Source organism: Aotus nancymaae, unplaced genomic scaffold (assembly GCF_030222135.1).
Source record: "Aotus nancymaae isolate 86718 unplaced genomic scaffold, 86718_ANA_hifiasm-v0.15.2.pri h1tg000267l, whole genome shotgun sequence".
Classification (NCBI taxonomy): domain Eukaryota; kingdom Metazoa; phylum Chordata; class Mammalia; order Primates; family Aotidae; genus Aotus; species Aotus nancymaae.
The window spans coordinates 693,212-701,144 of NW_026988682.1; the positions used below are offsets into that span (position 1 = coordinate 693,212).

A 7,933-nucleotide genomic window follows, 5' to 3' on the forward strand; every position below is an offset into this window, starting at 1 on the left:
TTAGGAACCATAGTTACTAATAACATATATTTCAAAATTACTTGAAGAGTAGATTTTGGTTGGGCCCAGTGGCTCACGCCTGTAATCCCAGCTGTTTGAGAGGCTGAGGGCAGATCACTTGAGGCCAGGAGTTCAAGACCAGCCTGACCAACATGGGAAAACCCCAGTCTCTATAAAAATTATAAAAGTGGCTGGGGATGGTTTCTCACGCTTATAATCCCAGGACTTTGGGAGTCCAAGGCGGGTGGATCATGAAGTCAGGAGTTTGAGACCAGCCTGGCCAGCTTGGCGAAACCCATCTCTACTAAAAATGCAAAAAAAAAAAAAAATTAGCTGGGCATAGAGGTGTGTTGCTGTAATCCCAGCTACTCAGGAGGCTGAGACAGCAGAAGAATCACCTGAACCTAGGAGGTGAAGGCTGCAGTGAGCAGAGATCTCACCATTGCACCCCAGCTTGGGTGACAGAATGAGAATCCTTCTCAATTAAAAAAAAGCCAGGTGTAGTCGTGGTTGTCTGTAGTCCCAGCTACTCGGGAGGCTGAGGTAGGAGTATCACTTGAGCCTAGGGGTTGAGGCTGCAGTGAGCTGTGATTGTGCCACTGCACTCCAATCTGGGCAACAAAGCAAGACTGTCTAAAAAAGTACAATTGAGGCCAGGCACAGTGGCTTACACTGTAATCCCAGGACTTTGGGAGGCCGAGGCTGGTGGATCACCAGGTCAGGAGATCAAGACCATTGTGGCTAACATGGTGAAACCCCATCTCTACTAAAAATACAAAAAATTAGTTGGGCATGGTGGCACATGCCTGTAGTCCCAGCTACTCGGGAGGCTGAGGCAGGTGAATCGGTTGAACCTGGGAGGCAGAGGTTGCAGTGAGCTGAGATTGTGCCATTGCACTTCAGCCTGGGTGAGAAAGCCACACTCCATCTCAGAAAAAAAAAAAAAAAGTACATTTTATTTTATTTTATATTTTGTATTTTTTTGAGACAAAGTCACCCTCTGTTGCCCAGGCTACAATGCAGTGGCACAATCTCAACTCACTGCAACCTCCGACTCCATGGTTCAAGTGATTTCCCTGCCTCAGCCTCCTGAGTAGCTAGGATTACAGGTGTGTGCCGCCTTGCCCAGCTAATTTTTGTATTTTTAGAAGTGGGGTTTCACCATGTTGGCCCAGCTGGTCTTGAACTCTTGACCTCAGGTGATTCGCCTGCATCAGCCTCCTAAACTATTGGCGTTACAGGCTTAAGCCACTGTGACTGGCAAAAAGTAGACTTTACATGTTCTCACGACAGCAAAATGGTACATTTGTGAGATGATGGATATGTTAATTACCTTAATATAGTCAATAATCATTCCACAATGTACATAGATCAAAACATCACACTACACCCCACAAGCATACACAATTATTATATCTATTAAAATAATTAAGTTTATCTCTTCAAAAATTAATAAGAAGTCCCAGCCAGGCTCGGTGGCTCATGCCTATGTAATTCCAACACTTTGGGAGGCAGAGTTGGGCGGATCACAAAGTCAGGAGTTCAAGACCATGCTGACCAACATGGTGAAACCTCATCTCTACTAAAAATACAAAAAAATTAGCCAAGCATGATTGCATGCACCTGTAATTCCAGCTAATCGGAAGGCTGAGGCAGGAGACTGTTCCTAAACCCAGGAGGCAGAGGTTGCAGTGAGCCGAGATCACGCCACTGTACTCCAGCTTGGGCATCAGAGCGAGACCCCATCCAAAGAAAAATAAAGGCATCTCAAACTTGTAATTTCACCTCTTTGAGCCTCAACTTCTCAAATTTGAGATGAGGTTTCACCATGTGGGTCAGGCCAGTCTTGAAGTCATGACCTCAGGTGATCCACCCACCTTGGCCTCCCAAAATGCTGGGATTTCAGGCCTGAGCCACCGCTGACAGCTATCCATCACTTATGCCTTTCCCTAGCTCAGGGAATCTGCATTTTCCAGCAAAGGAAGCAACAGGTATGCACTTGTCTAGGTGAGCAGAAGGATGATGAGTTAAGTAAAGTTCTTGGTGCTCACAAGGAATTTCCTAGCAGGCAAATTGGGTGAAAGATATATAGCTCTTTTTTTTGAGTTGTAGTCCCACTCTTCCTTACGCTGGAATGCAGTGGCACTATCTTGGCTCACTGCAACCTACGCCTCCTGGGTTGAAGCGATTCTCCTGTCTCAGCCTCCCAAGTAGCTGGGATTACAGGAACCTGCCACCATGCCCAGCTACTTTTTTTGTATTTTTAGTAGAGACAGGTTTTCACCATGTGGTCTTGAACTCCTGACCTCAGGTGATCCACCTGCTTTGGCCTCCCAAAGTGATGGAATTACAGGCATGAGTCACTACAGCCAGAACTCAGTTTCTCTGGATGGTCTCTGAATGCCATGAAACTTTTATTTTCTATTAAAAACATTTTTTTTTGACACAGGGTCTCACTGTGTTGCTCAGGCTAAAGTGCTGTGGCCCAATCTTAGCTCACTGCAGCCTCTGGCTCCTGGGCTCAAGCAATCCTCCTGCCTCAGTCTCCCAAGTAGTTGGAACACAGGTGTTAGCCATCACACCTGGCTAATTTTTTTTTTAATAGAGTTGGGGTCTTGCTCTGTTTCCCACACTGGTATTGAACTCCTGGCCTCAAGCAATCTTCCCCGCTTGGCCACCCAAACTGCTGGGATTACAAGCATAAACTGTGCACAGCTGAGATTTTTTTTGACTTAGTCTTTTTGTACATGTGCTATATTATTCATAGAATCCATAAATGGTAGGGAAATTTCTGAGTTCAGGGAAATATATATGATACAAAACTTGATATATAGACTAGAGTTTCTTAGTTCAACTGGAGGGGCTGGTTTTAGGTGATCCATGGACTCCCTGAAATTGAGGACACCATTGGAAATATATGTGAGCTCATGGACAATTTTCTATGATTTTCAGTCCTCAGAATGTCTCTTGGACTCATGCCTTAGGGCAGAGGACGCATGTACCCCTAGTACAGAATCTCGGACAGTGAATGTCAGGAAGCATTCAGCAGAAAAGCTTTGGCAAATTGAGTGCTTTGATGTAACTTTTTCATCAAGTCAGTGTACCTGGGATCTCTTGTACATGTTAGTCTCACTCTGTAAGGTTTCATCATTTCTGCTTTCCCTACTTTTCTTTGCCACCCTGCTCCCTCTCCCACCAGAGAGGACTCTGAAATGTGCATGTCCAGATGAGACCCCAGCATGCTTCAGCCTTTGAGTGGAGAGGACACAGCCTCTGCTGGGACAGGGAATGAGGGATGCGGAGACCCTGAAGATGCTTTAGGACAATGGTCTGAGGTTGGGACGGTGGCAGGAGATGCCATTCACTTCGGATCTCCAGGACAGGAGCTCAGGCTGGCAGTTACATGTGTTTTTCTTCAAACTGGTTGCCTGGTTGGAGTGACTGATGACATCAGAGATTCCAGCCTTACTGATTGGAGGGACTGAACTCCGTGGGCACTTTGAAACTCAGGTGGACAACAGTATCTTCTCAGAGCTGTTCTCCACTCCTGACTTCTTCCCAGCCTTGAGAATAGACAACACATTCTTCTGGTTCCTAGTAGAGTGTGGAAGAAGGCTTTGGCCACAACAGGAACTAGCTTCTCTGGGAGGGAACAGAGTTTGGGGGAGATCATGGCCAGCCGTCAACGGCAACCCCAGGTTGAGGAGCAGAGCCCCCAGCCTAGCACCTCAGGGTACCCCCTTCCGGAAGTGGTGGACAATGAAATGCCAGGACCATCAGGTGAGGGGACTAGAGGAAGAAGAGATGAGAGAGGATTGACTAAGAACCAGGAAGGAATGAGGGTAGGGGGTGGGGGTTGGCTCACAACTGTAATCCCAGCACTTTGAGAGGCTGAGGTGGTCAGATCACCTGAGGTCAGGAGTTTGAGATAGTCTGCCCAACATGATGAAACCCCATCTCTACTAAAAAAACAAAAATTAGCTGAGTGGTAGTGGTATGTGCCTGTAACCCCAGCTACTCAGGATACTGAGGCAGGAAAATTGCTTAAGCCTGGGAAGCCAAGGTTGCAGTGAGCCAAGATCCTGCCATTGCACTCCAGTCTGGGTGAGAGAGTGAGACCCTGTCTCAAAAAAAAAAAAAAAAAAAAAAAAAGAGCAGGGACCCAGAAGTCAGGAGGAAGCACTTGAGGAGGGTGTATGAGAAGAAAGGAGGGACTCAGGCCAGGTGCAGTGGCTCACACCTATAATCCCAACACTTTGGGAGGCCGAGGCAGATCACTTGAGGCCAGGAGTTTGAGACCAGCCTGGCCAACATGGTGAAACCCCATCTCTACTAAAAATACAAGAATGAGCTAGGCGTTATGGCAGGCACCTATAATCCCACGACTTGGGAGGCTGAGGCAGAAGAATCACTGGAACCCAGGAAATGGAGGTTGGGATGCAGTGATACGAGATCGTACCACTACACTCCAGCCTAGGTGACAAAGCAAGATTCTGTCTTAAGAAAAAATAAAAAGGGCGAATGCAGAGAGCCAGGGACCAGGAAAGGAAATAAGGACACATTGTGAGGATAGAGAGATAGAAGGATGGGGAGGAGAAGGAGAAGCACATGGGGTTTACAGAGGAGAAAGATGGAAAGATGGCTTGCAGAAGCCAACAGTCTGTGGGGCTGGGGAGGATGGAGAATGGTTGGGGTTTGGGGCTGGGGTCTAAGGTGATCAATTGCAGAAGTGTTATATGGTGGCCTGGTTTCTTTACTCAGTCCCTTGGGTAGATCCCAGCCCCCCATTTAGGTTCCTTTGCTCAAAAAGGAAGAGGGAGTAGTTGGACAAATCTGAGGAACTGGATGAGGAGCCAGAGAAGGCGCACACCCCTGAGTCTGAGGAGACCTGGGTGGTGGAGACCCTGTGTGATCTCAAGGTGAAGCTGAAGAAACGGCGAGTGTCACCCGTGCTCCCTGAGCACCACAAGGTCTTCAACAGGCTGCTTGGTAGGAGGACACCCCAGAGAGCACCTCCAATCCTGTTCTTTTCAAAAAGGAAACTTTCCATTACCATACTTTTCCCATGAAAAAAATATGCCCCCCTAGTGGGTGAGCCCATGCGGGAGGACTCAAGTGATCGATCACTCATGAGGGATGCTTAGGAGGTGATAGAGGATTCACTTAAATTGTGATTGGGATAAGAGAGCTTGGTTTCAGGCCAGGTGCCATGGCTCATGCCTGAGATCCCAGCACATTAGGAGGCTGAGATGAGGATTGCTTGAACTCAGGACTTTGAGGCTGCAGTGAGCTATAACTGTACCACCGCACTCCAGCCTGGGTGAGAGAGCAAAACCCTATCTCAGAAGAAAAACCAAAGCCGGGTGTAGTAAGTCATGCCTGTAATCCCAGCACTTTGGGAGGTCGAGATGGGTGGATCACCTGAGGTCAGGAGTTTGAGACCAGCCTGACCAACATGGTGAAAACCCATTTCTACTAAAAATACAAAAATTAGCTGGGTTGTATGCCTGTAATCCCAGGTATTTGGGAGGCTGTGGTAGGAGAATCTCTTGAACCTGGGAGGTGAATGTTGCGGTGAGCTGAGATGGAGTCACTGCACTCTAGGGGACAGAATGAGACCCTGTCTCAAAAGAAAGAGACAGAGAGAGAGGAGGAGGGAAGGGGAAGGGGGGAAGGAGGGAGAGGGGAAGGGAGGGGAGACCAACCCAGTAGTCAGGAAGGAGCACTGAGGGAGTGTGTGGGGGAAGCAAGGAGGGACTCAGGCCAGGTGCAATGGCTCACACCTGCAACCCCAGGTCTTTGGGAGGCCAAGGCAGGAGAGTCGCTTGAGGCCAGGAGTATGAGACCAGCCTGGCCAACATGGTGAAACCTTGTCTCTAAAGTACAACAATACGCTGGGTGTTATGGTGGGCACCTGTAATCCCAGCTACTTGGGAGGCTGAGGCAGGAGAATCACTGGAACCTGGGAGATGGAGGTTGCAGTGATAGGAGATTGCACCACTACACTCCAGCCTGGGCGATAAAGTAAAAAAAAAAAAAAGTGGGACTCAGAGAGCCAGGACCAGAAAAGGAAATGATTCATTCTGTGGACAGAGAGATGGAAGAATGGGAAGGAGAAGGAGAGGCACATGGGGTTTACAAAGGGGAAAGATGGCTTGCAGAAGCCAACAGTCTGCGGGGCTGGGGAGGGTGGAGAGTAGTTTGGGGTTTGGGGTTGGGGTTTAAGGTGATCAGTTGCAGAAGCATTACATGGTGGCCTGTTTTTTTTTACTCAACCCCTTGGGCAGATCGCAACCCCCCACTTAGGTTTCTGTGCTGGAAACGGAAGAGGGAGTGGTCGGATGAATCAGAGGAGGAGCCAGAGAAGGTGCTCGCCCCTGAGCCTGAGGACACCTGGGTGGTGGAGACCCTGTGTGGTCTCAAGGTGAAGCTGAAGCAACGGCGAGTGCACCACGAGGTCTTCAACAGGCTCCTTGGTAGGAGGACACCCCAGAGAGCACCTCCAATCCTGTTCTTTTCAAAAAGAGGAAAAATTTCCCATAACTATACTTTTCCCATGAGAAAAATATGCCCCCTAGTGGGTGAATTCTCCATGCAGGAGGACTCAGAAGTGATCACTCATGAGGGATGTTTAGGAGGCCATAGAGGATTCAGCTAGACTTGATGAAGGTCTGCGATTGGGATAAGAAAGCTTGGTTTCAGGCCAGGCACTGTGGCTCATGCCTGAGATCCCAGCACTTTAACAGGCTGAGGCAAGAGGATTGCTTGAACTCAGGACTTTGAGGCTGCAGTAAGCTATGATTGCACCACTGCACTCCAGCCTGGGTGACAGAGCCAAACCCTGTTTCAGAAGAAAAACCAAGGCCAGGCGTGGTAGATCATGCCTCTAATCTGAGCACTTTGGGAGGCTGAGGTGGGTGAATCACCTGAGGTAGGTCAGGAGTTTGAGACCAGCCTGACCAACATGGTGAAACCCCATCTCTACCAAAAATACAAAAATAACTAGGAGTGGCTGTGCATGCCTGTAATCCCCACTACTCAGGAGGCTGACAGGAGAATTGCTTGAACTTGGGAGGTGGAAGTTGCAGGTGAGGTGAGATCATGCCATTGCATTCCAGCCTGGGCAACAGAGTGAGACTCCATCTCCAATCAATCAATCAATTGAAATAAAAACAAAATCAAAGAAAGAGGTTTCAGCTGTGCCCTCTGAAACTTAATGTTTCTTGCTGACTTTGTTTTTTTTTTTTTTTTTTTTTGAGACAAAGTTTCACCCTGTTGTCCAGGCTGGAGTGCAATGGTGCAATCTCAGCTAACTGCAGCCTTCTCCACCTCCTGAATTTAAGCAATTCTCCTGCCCCAGCCGCCCAAATAGCTGGGATTACAGCCACACATCACCACACCCGGCTAATTTTTTTGTATCGTTAGTAGAGATGGGGTTTCACCATGTTGGCCAGGCTGGTCCCAAACTCCTGACCTTGTGATTTACCCGCCTTGGCCTCCCAAAGTGCTAGGATTACCGGCATGAGTCAAGCTGCCCGGCCTCTTGCTGACCTTCTAAACTTAACTGTCTCCATCCCTAGAGGGAGATACCAAAGCCATGGTCACACCCTGATGTGACTGTTTCATGAGGAAATGACAGGAATTACTTTATGACTCTGCAGTGGTCTCTGCGTATCTGCAGGGAGGGCATCCTGGCTTCTTCCCAGCTCTCCATCCTATAGATTTGTACACCCAGGACCTCCTTCAGCCCCTTGTCAGGGCAGCCTCAGAGCGGGAGCCTCTCCCTTGCCCAGTGAAAGTAATTCCTGTGCCATCGACCTCACCTGAGCCACCATCCCGAGGCTTTCCCCAGAGAGGCGCACTTCTCCTCACTGCCCTCTTGCTCCCAGGGAAACTGTTCTGCTTCTCTCACTAGCATGCTCTCTAATCACAG

General features: G+C 48.6%; 1 pseudogene; it reads left to right on the forward strand.

The window, feature by feature from the left end:
- Positions 1–7,933, forward strand: part of LOC105704845 (beta-glucuronidase-like) — a 35,020-nt pseudogene that overhangs the window by 21,763 nt on the left and 5,324 nt on the right.